This window comes from Eptesicus fuscus, chromosome 9, assembly GCF_027574615.1.
Source record: "Eptesicus fuscus isolate TK198812 chromosome 9, DD_ASM_mEF_20220401, whole genome shotgun sequence".
NCBI lineage: Eukaryota > Metazoa > Chordata > Mammalia > Chiroptera > Vespertilionidae > Eptesicus > Eptesicus fuscus.
This window is the reverse complement of record NC_072481.1, coordinates 71,101,990-71,117,958: the sequence shown is the minus strand read 5'-3', so window position 1 is coordinate 71,117,958 and position 15,969 is coordinate 71,101,990. Positions and strand designations below refer to the sequence as shown.

Sequence of the window (15,969 nt, the reverse complement as noted above, 5' to 3'; positions counted from 1 at the left end):
GGCGAGGGAGCTGTGATAGGTGGGATCCAGGTGGCCTTCCTGACTTGGAGCTGTTTGTCCCCTACACCCGCCTTGTGCACGCCCTGCCTCTTGGGCCTGGAGAGAAGCAGAGATTCTATGAAAAAAAAGTTACATCCTGTGGGAGCCACCCGGCACGGTCAGATTTATCGCCTAATGAACAAGAGTCAAGACACCAACGTTTTAGGGACTCCTGTGACCTCAGAACCGTGTGCGTGGCCGCCGAGTCTGGACTCCGCAGTGGAAGCACCCGGGGTAGCCGACAGACAGCAATGCTCATCCTGTCGGAGCTCTGGCCCCAGTTTCTCTCTGGGTCTTCAGAGGCCTCTCCTCTTTCCATTGGAGACTTGCTAACTGACTTCCCCTGGTTTTCCCAGTGCCCCGACGTAGGAGAGCAGTCTGGGGCCGCCTTGCCTCCTTGGGTCCGGGGCAGAGGAGGCACTGACGCTGAAGCGTGGAAGTAGGATGACGGGGCTGCGGGTTGTGGCAGGAGAACGCTGGGTAGAGAAGGAATCCAAAATTGGTTTCTGTCCCGCTTGTGCTCTGGGTCCTGCTGGCACTCCCCGCACGCTGCATCGCAGCACACAATGCAGCGGGAAAGGCCTGGCCTGGTTGCTAGGCTACCGGTCGCTCCCTGTGAATGGAGGGGGATGTGCGGCTGGGAAGCGGGCAGCATCAGACCCTCCCGCTGAATTCCAGGTCCCATGTGATAAGACCTTGGAGCAGGTCCACGGGAGCGGGAGCGGGCGATTTAGGAATCTCACTCTCCACTGTTTCTCCCTCTTTAATTCTGACCATCAGAGGGGGGAGTTTTGTTTCCCTTTTTCTACCTTTTCCTTGTTTTCCTAGCCCTCTCCTCTCCCACATTTTTTTCCTCACAGTAACTCAAAGCAGATCGTCTTGCAAGTCTGATTTTAACTGTTTTTATAAACACGAGCTCCCTCTCTGTAACATAGTAATTGATTCTCTTCGGCAGAATCTGAAGCCACTCCTTCCAGGTAAAAAAAAAAACCAACAACAACAACAAAAACAGAAACCTCCACAGCAGCTCCACCTTCCTCCTGCTCTTTAGTTGTGAGTGACTGGCGAGTGGTGTGCAGCTCTGGAATTTTCCTCTGCGTACCTAGCATACCTCACCCTAGATAAAACTAGCTTTTTCTTTTTTTTTAATGGGGAAATAGCTCTAGGCAAAATTGTGTAGTACAGTTCACCTTCTGCGTTGCTTTCCCTGTTTATTGCTCCCCGTTTGGTTTTTTCCACATTTTTACCCCCATCAAAATTTGATGAAATTATTGTACTGAAATGTGAGTAAATGGTAATAGCTCAGTGTGCTAGCCTTCCCAGATAGCATTCCATTCCGGGAGGAGACTCCACGGCACACCACCCCTCAGGATCCCACGGAGGGGCCCGTGGCCCACACCGAGTTCCAACAGCAGGAGGCCTAGACCCACCACCTTCTCTCCGTGGGTTCCATCTTCCCGGCAACTAGAAACCAGGGGTGGGCAACCTAGCTGGGATCCTCTCTGCCTGTGATAGGCTGGAGGGGCAGGTTTCTCAGCCAGTGGGAAGGGGTTCTTTATTAACCTGCCGCTCTTGGTCATAAAATTGCCCTAGCGAGAGAACGGGGGTGGCCTTTCATGTTGAGTCTCAGACATGAAGACCAAGGATCTGACTGATAGTTGCCCACCCATCATGTTACCTCAAAAGACTGGAGATTGACCCCCAACACTCCTCCAATTGCTTTTACTTTTGTAAGCCCTTCTTAAACCCATGAAAGCTACTTTCATGTTTACTCTGTCATTCTTTTCCTGGGGCTACCTCTTGAAGCCTCAGAAACGTCCCTCCTCTCCTACTCTACCCCACACTGACTTTTATAAATTTATCTTATTTCCTATCCCCTCTCCCTTTACACCTATCTTCCTTTGAGGCCAAAGATTCTAATTTCTTGTAGCTTCTTTATACACAAGACTTACAGTCATTTTAATAAAGAGCCTGTTTTCTGGGAGTGGTTTAAAAGTATATGTTTTGGGGTGGAGGTGATTAACTAGGGCAGAGCTGGAGGATTTTTCTTTTAGAAGAAATGTTTATTATAAAGGAAACTGCAGTGACTATTTTTTTTTTTTTTTTTCAAATTAGCCAAGACCTCGGCAGTCCATTTTCGCGGCCAGGCTGTGGACAAAGGCCTGCTCTCCGGGCGGCTGCCCTTAGCAAGTGTGAGAGGGAATGCCGCCCTTTGTTCCTGGCTAGCTTCCCCGTGAATGAAACCCTGCCTTTTTAGTCAGCCTTGGTGGACTCTCGCTGGAACCACGCGTGTGCTTTTACAAAACGATTTGCCGTTTCTGAGAAGGGACAGGACGGGAGCCGTTATCCTGAGTGTGACCAGCACCTTTCGATACTCCTTCCCCCAGCGTGGGCACAGAGCCTGGAGCCGCTTAGAAACCGGGCTGTATGGGGTTAAGGCTTGGCAAAGGCTCTTTCCAAGAGGGTCTTGTAGACTGACTGCCCAAGGCTCAGCTCTCCGCAAGGCCTGCGTTTCCTGCAGCCGCTGGGGCTGCATGAGGTCACCCAGCAGATTAAAGAGGAGTAATTATGCGAATTCCAGCGCCAAGAATAAGTGCCCTGGTTGTGGGAGTCCTGGGGGAAGGGGGGACATGACTTCAGCTCCCCCTTTGTGCTCAAGATGGCGCAGCCACGGTCACGGTTAAATAGCTGTCTTTGAGGAGAGTCTTTTCTCCCAACAGGCCAGTCTGCTCCGAATTAGCCGGCTAGCACAGTCATGAAAGGGATTTACAAAAACAATGGCACGCTGTACATGCCGTGAGATTTTAGCAAGTTCTGTGAGGCCAATAAGGGCCCGGTTGGCTGGCTCTGCGGGGCTCTGCCTGAGTGTGCACATCCTGGGAGCCAGCCCCGGCCCCGGGGACCCGGGGGTCAGACTCCGCCTGAATGCGAGACAGACAGCCCTGGCTCGCTCTGGGGCTCTCGTTCAGAGGCACGAACTTCCTCCTCCTCCCACTCCACCCAGAACCATTCTCTGCTAATATTCCTGGGAGGTTTAATGTTACTACGATTTTCTAAAAATTGCTGAGGCAGGGTGGGAAGACAAGAATAGGGATGGAGGACATTTATTGAATGAGTCCCTCATTCAATGGAATCTTATCTCACAGTCCATGAAAAGATGGTCATTTATGAAAAAAAAAACACACACCTTATCATGAAAATCTGCATGTGAGTGTTTACCGTGACATTATTTCTAATAGAAAAAAACTGGAAACAACTCACACGGCCTTCAACTGGTGAAAGGATGAGCTGTAGTACACCCATACAATGGCATTGCACTCAGCTACCAAAGGGAATGGCCTGTAGGGTACATATAAAAACGGGTAGTAAAGAGAACAGATGAGTGGTTTTAAAAGGGCACGGGGATGCTCTGGCTGGCGTGGCACAGTTGGTTGAGCATCATCCTGTGCATCGAGAGGTTGCTGGTTCAACTCCTGGTCAGGGCACAGGCCCCGGTTGTGGGCTGGATCCCTTGTAGGGGGCGTGCAGGAGGCAACCCATCTCTAACTGATGTTGTTCTCTTCTCCCTTCCCCTCTCTCTCAAAATCAGTAAACTATTCTTAAAAAAAAAAAAAAAGGTAAGGGGAGAGGTCGAGTGCAAAAGGGAACGGGGAACTTTTGGGGTTAATAGAAATGCCTTAAATGTGGTTGTTTCACAGCTAATAGACCTGTATGCGAATTACACCTCAGTGAGCTTGACTTTTAAACATAAGTTAAAACCTTATATTTTAGCCCTTCAGTGTTGCCACCACAGAAGGGGAAATTTCTGGTTTTCAGATGGGCCTTATCAGGCTGCTGGCCAGACAGAGGAAGTGCTGAGCTGTGGGTATTTTACCGCGTTGGCTCATTCAACAGAGTTCTGAGCACGTACCACGTGTTAGCCGTCGTTCAGGGAAGTCACGTGTGTAGGAGGAAAGTGTTACCGAGAGCCCAACCTGAGACACAGTGGCAGCGGGAATGGGAAGTCGGGGCAGGAGGCCTCTTCGGCATAGAGTTAAGAGCCATTTTATTACGTGAGTTGACAGTTCCTGTTGGGATTTAAATGCAGGGGGTGAGGCAGAGGGAGCCGGGGGGCAATTCCAGCGTTCACACACGAGTGCCTGGCATCTCACCAGAAGCCAGTTTCAGGGGAGGAAAGAAAATGTCCAGTACCACAGTGACATAGAATTAATTTATGAGCATGTGGGAAGATCGTTAGACTGAGGGGGTTGGGGGTGGGGCTTAGCAAACGACAGCCCCAGACCAAACCTGGCCTGCCACCTGTTACTGTACGGGACCACAAGGCAAAAGTAGATTTTGTATCTTTAAATGGTTTTGTAAAACATCAAAAGATTGCGAAAATTGTAAAATTCAAATTTCGGTGGGCATAGAGTGTGGTTGAAACACAGCCACACCCGTTCATTTACAATTTGCCCCGATCATGGTGGAGTTGAGTCGTTGCAACAGAATGGGTGGCAAAGCCTAAAATACTTACTCTCTGGCCCTTTACAGGAAGGGTTTGCTGACCTCTGCTCTAGACTGTACATTGTCCCGGTTTTTCCTCCCAAAAAGGTAAGGGGAGAGGTCCAGTGCGAAAGGGAACGGAGAACTTTTGGGGATAATAGAAATAGTAGTAGGTAGGCTTTCAACAAAAACTCCATCTTTTCATGCTGACACTCCCATGATGCAGCCTTGCATCGCTGACATCACCCTCCCGTTGCCCGGTAGGCCAGCGGGGAGCCCTCATGCAGGCTGTGTGATCTCCCACGGTCAGACTCAGTGCTGTTGCAGCACTGCCCTGTTTGGACGCATCGCAGTGTCTCGTGAAGACCCGCCTCTCCGAGCAGCATCTCTCTGCTGGGCCCATCACGTCCAGCATCCGCATCTCCCTCCTGGAGCGGGTGCTTGAATCCTGCCTGCTCGGGCCTGGGGCTCCCGGGATGCCTCCTCAGGCCAGATGCTGCTCTGCCTGTGCAGCCTGGATGAGTTGTCTCTGTGTCCCAAGTCAGAAGTGAATTCTTCCTGGGCCTCTTCAAACGGATGGCTTGAATCAAGGTCAAACCCTGCAGCTGTGCCCCTGGAGGTGCTCGAAGGAGCCTGTGAATGGAATGAGGCCAGGTTCACGTTCGTTTTCTGTGCTGCAGCCGGTATCCTGGGCTGAACGAAGAAGACTCTTCGGAGAGGTGGTGCAGAGACTAGAAAACTAACATGCGGGCAAGAATTGAGGCTCTGGCTCTGATCAGACTCAGCTTGATAATCGGTCTTCAAAGCCCTCCCCTGTGGCCTGTCTACCTCTGACCTCATCTCCTGCCTCCACCTTAGTCCCAGGCTCCTCCACGCCGCTTTCCCCACTGCCCCGGGGTCTCTGCCTTTCCCTTGGCCTAGCAGGTCCTTTGGAGGTAGAGTAGCGGAGTGGTTTGAAGTGGGTGCTAAGAGGCTGTTGTGGGTTGAATTATGTCTCCCCCAAATGATAATGTTGAAGGCCTAACTCCCCAGTTACCTGTGAATGTGGCCTTATTTGGAAATAAGGTCTTTGCAGATATGATCAAATCAAGATGAGGTCATACTGGATTAGGGTGGGCCCACATCCAATGGCTGGTGTCCTCAATAGCAGAGAGGGATTTGGACAGACACACAGGGAGAAGGCCATGTGACAACAGAGGCATGATTGGGGCTGATGCACGCACAACACCGAGGGTTGCCAGCAACCCCACAGCCAGGAGGAGCAGAGAAGGGTCCTCCCCGAGAGCCCCCCGGTAGAGCGTGGCGGCACCTTGGACTCCTAACCTCCAGGACCACGGGAGAATACATTTCTGTTTTAAAGCCACCACGTTCGTGGTGATTGGTCACAGCATCGCTAGGACTCCAGTAAGATGCCAAGCCCCATCTTAGCCATTTCTTTGTGACTTTGAGCAAGTTTCTGAAATTCCCTGGGTCTCGGTTTTCTTAGCAGGAAATGGGAGGATGTAGGAGTTAAAGGAGTTAATACACATAAAGGTGTTGGCACCCGTGTGTCTGGCATGTCGCTAGTACTCACTGAATATTAGCTCAGTAACCGTCACCCTCGCTCTCTCCGGGGCTGGCCCGCCTTCCCTGACGCCTCTGCTGACAGCGGCCTGCCTCGTCTCGTTACTCTGCATACTGTCCTCACAGCACTCATCCCAATTCCTATTTGTTTACTTTAAAAAAAAACTTCACTTCTCATTAGAATGTGAGTTCTGAGTGCACGGAGCTTTTCTTGTCCTAATAAATACAGGTTGGGCAAAAGTATGTTTACCGTTGTTTGTATGAAAAATAATACAGAAATTAATAAATAATACTACAGGAAAAAAACTTCGTGTTTCACGTACTCACAACGGTAAACCTACTTTTGCCCCACCCTGTGTTTAGTAACTGCCTGGCTCACCTACAACCAGAGGCAAGCGAAGGGCGTTTAAATGGAGAGAAGAGGAAATGAGGTTCTTCCAAAGACCTTTAGGTTTCCCAGAGCAAATAACACTTGTACCTTCTAAAAGTTTTCCAGGAATTCTTCGGTGATTTTATTTCATGACAGCAAGGACGTCCCCACACCTAACCTCAGTCTACCTTCTTTGGCCAACCTGGTATCAAATAAAAACTGTGAGGTCACTGTTGTTACCTTAAATACTTACACATTTAGGCAGAGATACTTACTGGGGTGACATCAGCTAATAAAACCACACAGGTTTCAAGTGTACAACTCTCTGACTCGTCATCTGCACACTGCATCGTGCACTCACCGCCCAAAGTCCCGTCTCTTTCCACCACCATTTATCCCTCCTTTGCCCTCTTCCACCTCCTCCCAACCCCCTTTCCTTCTGGCTATCACCCTACTGTTGTCTGTGGGTCTGGTTTCTTGCTTAATTCCTTCACCTTTTCCACGCAGCCTCCAACCCCCTGCCCTCTGACAGCTGTCAGTCTGTCTATGTATCTAGAATTCTGTTTCTGTTTTGCTTGTTAGTTTATTTTGTTCATTAGATTCCACATATAAGCAAAATCATATGGTATTTGTCTTTCTCTGGCTTGTTTCACTTAGCATACTACTCTCCAGGTCCACCCATGCTGTCCCACAGGGTAAGATTTTTTTCGTTTTTAACAGTCGAGCTGTAAATGTACCACAGCTTTTTTATCCACTCACCTACTGATTGGCACTTGAGCTGTTTCCAGATCTTGACTGCTGTAAATAACTGCAGCCCAGCCAGTGTGGGTCAGTGGTTGAGCATCGATCTATGAACCAGGAGGTCATGGTTCAATTCCCGGTCAGGGCACATGCCCAGGTTGTGGACTCGATCCCCAGTGTGGGGCATGCAGGAGGCAGCCGATCAATGAGTCTCTCTCATCATTGATGTTTCTCAATGAGTCTCTCTCATCATTGATGTTTCTATCGCTCTCTCCCTCTCCCTTCCTCTATGAAGTCAATAAAAATGTATTTAAAAAAATAATAATAATAATAACGCTGCAGTGAAAACAAACGTGCAGATCTTGTTACCATCTTGTTATGGGGTCCCAGTAATTCTTCAACCTCCAGGCTTTTTAAATATTGAAAGCATTTGCTGTTAAGCTCTGCCCTCTAGTGGTCATTGCATGTCACAACAGTGCAGCATTTATTCAGTTTCTAAATATTCTGGGAGCTTTTAATATTAAATGTAATAGTGTACCATAACGTTATATTTACAACCTCAGAACTAAGGGCTGTGTTTAAAGTGTATAAAAGGGCAAGTGATTTTAATTGACTCCATATAAGACATTAAAATGTTCAACGTATTTTATTATTAGAATTAATTGTCTAACATTCTTAGACAAAAAGCTTTAAGACACTAGGATACTATATGTAGATTCTGTAGGGGGGTTGGCATTGATCTGAAGTTTTACCTGTGGTAACCAAGACGTTTCCTCTGAAAAATTATATCTGAGTTGTGATTTGACGACTAAAAATGGTAGCTTGGCAGGAAGGAAGTGGATATTAGGTGAGGCAGAAGGCGGGTGTCGGCATGTTAGAGATCCGCGGGGAGACCCCACGCGTGTGCGACAGCGTGTGCCCAGGCTGACTGGCGCAGCAGAGGGCAGCAGGAGGATCCGACGGGAGGAGTAGGCACGCATGTGTCTTGAATGCTGAGAGGAAGCTTCAGGTGTTCTTGGGAGATCTGAGATGGTCACACTGTTATGAGATCAGGAAGGCCGAGTTGGGGAACAGCTGTGTTCATTGATGCAAAAAATAATACCTAACTACATATTGCTTTGCAGCTTCCTTTTTTCATTGGACTTCATTCGTGATAAATGGGTCCACCTGTTCCTTTTGAATGGCTGTCCAGTATTCCACTGTACACGATACTATCAGACTTAACCTACTGACAGATGGGCTCTTTTCAGAGTTTTCTTGTTGAAAACAGTTTTTCAATTATTAAACAAGTGTAGACATATTTGTTTTATGGGTATTAGTCATTTAATAATTATTTATGGAGTGTCTGCCATCTGCTGGTCACTGTTCCAGGGGCCGGGGACCAGCAGTGAGCAGAACCGTGTCCCTTCCTCTGTGGGGCTTATATTCTGGGCAGAGGAGTGAGAGGACAAGGAAGACAATCGTGTAAACCACGTCAGGCAGTGATGAGTGCTACGCAGGAAAGCTCCGTCGGGGAAAGAAACTACGAAATGGGAGCACTAATTTTAAATGAAACAGCGACTTTTGAGTGGAGGGGCAGGTCACATGTGATGTCGTAAGAGAAGAGGACATAGCAAGGGCAAGGCCATTCAGCTGGAGTTCACCCCTTCCCCTGAGGACCACGTTGAGGCCAGAGGGGCTGGGGCCGGGTGAGGAGTGGCTGAAGCTGATGTAAGAGAGCGGTGGCGGGGGCGAGGCAGATGGCAGGGGCTTGTGTGTCTGGGTAAGGACTGCCTCTTACGGAGGGAGATGGGGAGCCTCACAGCATCGCTTCGGCCTCGTGTTGCCAGCAGACTGCCGGGCGCAAGGCTAGGAGCCCGGAGATCGCAGGGGGGCCTTTGTGGCTCTACGTGAGAGATGACGCTGGTTTGGAGTGGTGACAGCAGAACGTTGGTGAAGAAAGGGGTTCTGGGTATAGAATGTGAAGGCAGAGACGCCAGGATTTGCTGATGGACTGGATGTGGGGTGGGAGCAAAGAGGAGTGAAGCCCGATCCTGGAAAGATGGTGTGGCCTTCAACGGAGATGCTTTTGTGCGGGAATTTCTGTAAGATAGAAATCTGTAGTGGGCTGACTACCGAATGCTGGGTAATAGGTCAAAATGAACTTCCTGGCAACTAAGGAGTTTTGTTTTTCACATGTCTCTCAGTTCCCAAATTTTCTCTGATAAGCACCAGTGCTTTTATGATAGTTACTCACAGAAATAAAATCTCCCCTTAGTCTGCTCCATAGATAAGAGGCTAAGAACTATGGCTCAATCAAAATGATGTAAAACAGGTTGCTCAGATGCATTAGAGCAGTGGTCGGCAAACTGCTGCTCGCGAGCCACATGCGGCTCTTTGTCCCCTTGAGTGTTCTAACGCCACTTCTCAAAATAGACTCGCCCAGGCCGAAAACCGACTTCTGCACATGGGCCACGAAGTTTCAATCGCACTGTACATGGGCGCCCACACGTGGTGTTTTGTGGAAGAGCCACACTCAAAGAGCCACATGTGGCTCGTGAGCCGCGGTTTGCTGACCACTGCATTAGCGCAAAAGTTCCAGACTCTTTGCTCTCGAGATCCCTTTTCATTCTTAAAAATTATGAACGGCCTCAAAAGAGCTTTTGTTATGTGAGTCTTAACTATTGGTTCATTGTGTCAGAACTTAAAATGTAGGAATTTTAATGTTTATTTAATTCATCTTAAAATAATAACCACCCATTATGTGGATACAAATAACCTATTTTTATGAAAAATAATAATTTTCCAAGACAAAATCTAGTGAGAAGAATGACAGTTTTTGCAAATCTCTTTAGTGTTTGGTCTAAAGCAGTGGTTCTCAACCTTTCTGATGCCGCGACCCTTTAATACAGTTCCTCATGTTGTGGTGACCCCCAACCATAAAATTATTTTCGTTGCTACTTTATAACTGTAATTTTGCTACTGTTATGAATCGTAATGTAAATACCTGTGTTTTCCGATGGTCTTAGGCGACCCTGCTAGCGGTTCTCAACCCGTGGGTCGCCTGCCAGCGGTTCTCAACCTGAGCCCGAGACCATCGGACATTAGAAAGGTTGAGAACCACTGGTCTAAAGGAACACAGCTTGAGTCTCATATTGGCATCAGCTTTCAGTCTGCTGTGTTATGTTGTTTTGTTTGAAGTCTGAAGAAAATCTGGCCTTACACAGATATGTAGCTCAAGAGGGACGGAGCATTGTTTGTATTCAGGTACAATTGACATGACATTACATTCGTTTCAGGGGTATAATGTAATGATACTTGTATGTACTGCAAAACGATCACCACAATCAGCCCAGTTACAATGTATTTGTTGTCGCACAGTCACAATTTACTTCTTGTGACAAGAACTTTCAAGCGCCACTCTCCAAGCTACTTTCCAATAGGCAACACAGTAATATTATCTACTAGTAGCCCTGCGCTCGAATCTGTGGGCCAGTAGGTCGCTGCCTCCCTCCTGTAGCTCTCCGCCCGCTGCCCCGCCCTCCTGTAGCTCCCCCTCCCCCCATTCCCCCTCATAGCTTGCTGCCCTGCCCCCTCCTGTAGCTCTCTGCTGCCCCACCCCCCAGCAGATCCTCGATCAGGTCATTAAGCGGTTGGTCGTTAGGCCTCAGGGTGTAACGGATAATTAGCATATTCCTCTCTTGTTATATAGGATGGTCACCATGCTGACTTCTTCATTTCATAATGGAAATTTATACCTTTCGACCCCCTTCACCCATTTCACCCATCCCCTCACCCCCCGGGGAGGAATATTTTAATATCCCTTTCAGATGAGTTGCGACATACCTTCTCTGATGTTATGCCAAAAAGTTGTAGTTTTATAAAGTTAATGTGGAATCTGAAACCATATCAATGAACTTTTTTTTTCTTGCTCTGTTTCCTTAAAAATCCATTGGTCCATCTGGCCATTTGAATAGGACGTCTACACGTGTGTGATTTCGCACCCTTGTTGCCTTAGTCATTTGAGAAATACTGGTTTACTGAGTTATCCAGATCTTTCCGAAGCTAACACATTTCACTCTACGATATACAAAACTCACATTTGCTAATATCGCCACTCATCAGGAAAAGTCATTCAAGCGTTGGGAAGCTGTCACACTCCAAGGCGGTGAATGCAAGTTTCCCAAAATTCAGTTTCCAGTTGAAAGCTCAAGTCTTATCATTGGCAACAAATACTGCCAGGTGTTTGCCTCAAAGTGACAGGCTCACTTCGTTCATTTTTCAGAAACTGTCTGCCCAATAAGTGCCCACGTCTGGAAACCACCGTTGGTCGGACATGGTCTGCAGTAAAATGGTGTTCGTGGAAAAGCAGCTGGCTCCGCTCACGGGCAGCCGCACAGCTGTCTCCCTCAGGGCAGCCGTGTGCGCGGGCGTGCGGGACACGTGCTGCGTGCGCTCCCTGCCTCGGCAGAACATTACAGAGTCAGGGACTCAGGGGCCGAGATGTCATGAAGCGAGTAATTCTTACTGCTTCACCAAGGCCTTCTCAAGTGAAATATATTTTCAATTTTTTTAATATTAAAAAATATATATATGGTGGCCACCCTGGCCGGTGTGGCTCGGTTGGGTGGGCATTGTCCAGAGCACCGAAAGGCTGCTGTTTGGATTCCCTGGTCAGGGCACATGCCCGGGGCTGTGGGCTCGATCCCCAGTAGGGGGCGTGCAAGAGGCAGCTGATCGATGATTCTCATCATGGACGTCTCTCTCTCTCCCTCTCCCTTCCTCTCTGAAATCAGTAAAAATATATTTTAAAAAATAGTTTTGACCTCACAGACTCCCTGAAAAGCCCCACGCTGAGCAGCGCCCTCCTGGAGGGTCTCCTGCTGCTCGGAGCTGTCAGCTGCAGAAACACTTAGCCACGAATCAGCGCCGCCTGCTATCGAAGTCCGTATTTTTTCCTCTAGCTAAGTTGTTTTTTCAAAACCCGCTTGCTCAACAATTGCATTTACATCTAAAGATACTGATTTTTAATAGAGAAGACACACTAAATTTTTATTTAAAAATAAGAAGAGCTTGAGAACCTAGCCTAGAGACGAGAGTTCTCAGCTGTGGGCCTGCTCTCTACAATGGAGTGGCTCGTGAAGCCTCAGTCAATACTCCTTCACACGATCAAGTCGTTGCTCCCTGTGTACCGTCCGGAGCTGGGCCGGAAGCATTGCGGTTCTGCTCTCACTGCTTTATGTGAAAACTGTGAAAACCCAAAGCGTGGTGAGGCCAAGGCCTGGTGTATGGCCTCGGTGCTCCGCTTGGATGGGAAAGTGCAGCCGAGGGATAAATTGGCTTGTGGCAGGCTGGAAAGGAGCACTCTCCCGACCCTTAAGCTTTTATTAATTGCCGCCGCATTTGCCCGTTCATGCTCCCAGCGTGGCTTGGCTGGCTGGCTGCGCTCCATGTGTCCTTTATGTCAGTGGAGATAAGGATGTGTCAGACCCTGGGAATGAAAACATGCTGCTTGGCCCTTCGAGGCCATTTCCCCGGAGCCCCGGCGCTCTCCAGATGGCATCTCATTGTTTCTCCAGTGACCTCAGTGTCCAGGCTGCAGGAACCTGGTCTGAGAGGCCATTGCACATATTTATTAGCCTGTGGATGGGAACTGGCCACATAAAGCCCCCATTCACACTCTCAAAGGAGCTTTTTGTGCAGAGGAAGTGATGGGGCTGGTGGACTTGTTTCCTGTGGCCGCCGGTCTCCCATGAGATTCTTGTTTTTTCCCAGGCCCAGGTGGGTGTTTTTTCGAAGTGTCTGAGTGGCCCAGCTGAGTCCATGATGGCCCAGTCTCCTTCCTCTGTCTTCTCGTGGTCTTTACTGGAAAGAGTCTTTGCAGAACAGGGCCGCGCATGTGGGAGGCAGGCTATTGAGGTTTCTCTCTCTTTCTCTCAATAAAAAACAACAACAGCCCTAGCCGGTTTGGCTCAGTGGATAGAGCGACAGCCTGCGGACTGAAGGGTCCCAGGTTCGATTCCGGTCAAGGGCATGTACCTTGGTTGCGGGCACATCCCCGGTGGGGGGTGTGCAGGAGGCAGCTGATGGATGTTTCTCTCTCATCGATGTTTCTGACTCTCTCTCCCTCTCCCTTCCTCTCTGTAAAAAAAAATCAATAAAATATAAACAAAACAACAAACAAAAAAACCACCAACGTATCTTCAGGTGAGGATTAAAAAAAAAGAATCACTGTGTTCTGGGAGCCCGCTCCCATTTGGGAACCCAGGGAGTTTACAGTTGAGGGAATGAGATTCTTCTGAGGGGATGGCAAGGCTGGTTCGCCCCACGAGGACCTGACCCTCGTACAGCAGGTCATGTCTCACACCGTTGTGTTGGAGGGGGGAGGTCCCTGTCCTTTTGGGAACGTGATGAATAAGAACCCTTTGCCTAGAAATATGCAAACACACTTTCGTGGAAACGACTCCCACGTGTGTGTTGAGAATCCCTGTGCCACCACCAAACGTCCACTGGCCCCTCCCCTGCCCGGCACTGACCTGGGCATCGGCGCGGTGGCGATGAGTAAGACTGGGCCCCGAGGCCAGCAGACAAGGACGGAGCTCACTGCAATGAGTGTTTCAGTAGCGGGTCCCTGGAAGGCAGGATGGGAGCTAGGGTTCCTCGCCGAGGTGAACGGAGCAATAGCAGTGGGGGAAGGAAGCTCCATGAGGCAGCCGATCAGGGTTCCCAGCCTACTTCCAGGCCGTGTGCCACGAAAGACCACGCAAGGAGCTAATTTGGGAAGATCTAAATGTAATTTGGGGGTGATGCAAATTCCCTTCCCCTGACCTAGAAAGAAGTCATGAGAGTTGCTCTCCCAGGTTATCCGTTTACCTGGTAAAGTCCCCCTGGCCTTAGCGAGGGAGTGTCCCGGCCTGTACCTCTGAAACAGGTTTCTGCTTTTCCACAAAACTGATTAGCCTTCGTTTCGTCTTCCAGGACCTTAGGGTGGTGCTGTTGCTGCATGAGCCTGGGAGGGGTCCTGGGTGTGGGAGCCACACACACACCTATCGTCAGTGCACAGAACATTCCAACTCCATGAGTCCCTCTCCCTGTCCTAGAGGCAAATCCATGCCTGCTTTATTCTTGGAAACAGTGCAGTTCTTTAATATAATGTCCTTGGAGTAGGCTGTGAACGCTGTAGGTTTCCACCCGTCACTGAAACATGAGTGTACAACCCTATTATTAATGGGTGTATATTATCCATGTTTTCATGTAACATCAGTTTAGGTTGGCTCTTTTTTAGCGTGTTTTTTTTTTTTTAGGTATAGGGGGTCACATCTTATACTAGTATATGTGAACTCCGGTAGAGGCCGACACAAAATGTATTATCGTATCTTGATCTCAAGTTTTACCTAACCTCACACTGATAAAGTGAACCTGTAAACTCTCAAACTGGTGATGTGAGCGAGGAGATTTATGACTGGGAAGGGCAGGGGTGGAGTGGCCTGGGCCGATGACTGTTCTGGGGAAGGAAAACATCTCCGTGTTCTCAGTCCTTGCGTCTGCTCCTCTCGGCACATTGACTGCGTTATCTCACATCAGCTTCTACATGTCATGGGAACACATGCCTGTAGGCTGCTCTAGCCTATAATCTTTTATTAAAAGATTTTTTTTATTGATCTTTGGAGAGAGAGGAAGGGAGATGGAGAAAGAGAGAAACGTCAATGTGAGAGCAACATCCATCGACTGTCTCCTGCACGCCCCCGACCTGGGATAGAGCCCGCAGCCCAGGCATGTGCCCTGACTGGGAATCAAACCTTCAACCTTTCTGTGCACAGGACAATGCCCAACCAACGGAGCCACAACAGCCAGGGGTAGATTATAATCTTAAAGCTATAGTACACAGGGAAAAGGGATCTTTCCCTCTACTCTGGTTTGAAATATCACAAGAAAAGAGTCTTATTGGTCTAACCTGGGTCATATGTCTACTCCTGCACCATTCAGTGTTCAGTGTTCTGATTGGCTCGCACACCCATTACAGGTGTTCATGGCATGAACACTCATGCCGTGGGGTAAAGCTTTTATTTATTTATTTATTTATTTTTTTTAAATATATTTTATTGACTTTTCACAGAGAGGAAAGGAGAGGGACAGAGAGCCAGAAACATTGATGAGAGAGAAACATCGACCAGCTGCCTCCTGCACACCCCCTACCGGGGATGTGCCCGCAACCAATGCACATGCCCTTGACCGGAATCGAACCTGGGACCCCTCAGTCCGCAGACCGACGCTCCATCCACTGAGCCAAACCGGTTTCGGCAAAGCTTTTAAATGTAATAACCATATCTGCTATTTAAGTAATTTCCCCCTGACTTTTCAGGATCAGAAGTATATTAGATTATATTTTCTAATTGTTTCTGTCTACTAAGGGTACACATGTAAAATGTTGACATATAAATGCTAGGTTTTGCAGAGAGACAGATATAGATATAGATATAGATATAGATAGATATTTATTTTTTACATCCTATACTCATCTTCCTCTAGTGTCTCTCCCTTCTGGTTTATATATGTGCTGAATCCCCATTGCCTCCCAGTTTAATGGTCAGATCCACCTCGTTACAGAGAGCTTGTAGGGATGAGGGGGGCAGGGCAGAGAGGCTGCTCTCCCCGGTAACTCTCTCTTCCCCCACCCCGCCCTCCCTCTCTCTAGGCGCAGCTCTAATTCTAGGAATGGTTGGTGTCGGTAACGTGGGCCAGTGAAGTGTGAAGGAGCCAGGTGCATGGGATAGACTCCTGTGGGAGATCTCTAG

The 15,969-nt window shown here is 48.6% G+C and overlaps 1 protein-coding gene across 5 annotated transcripts in view; it reads left to right on the top strand.

Moving 5' to 3' along the window:
* BCAR3 (BCAR3 adaptor protein, NSP family member) overlaps window positions 1-15,969 on the top strand; it is a 113,419-nt gene that overhangs the window by 37,671 nt on the left and 59,779 nt on the right. The gene's annotated exons all lie outside the window — the stretch shown is intronic.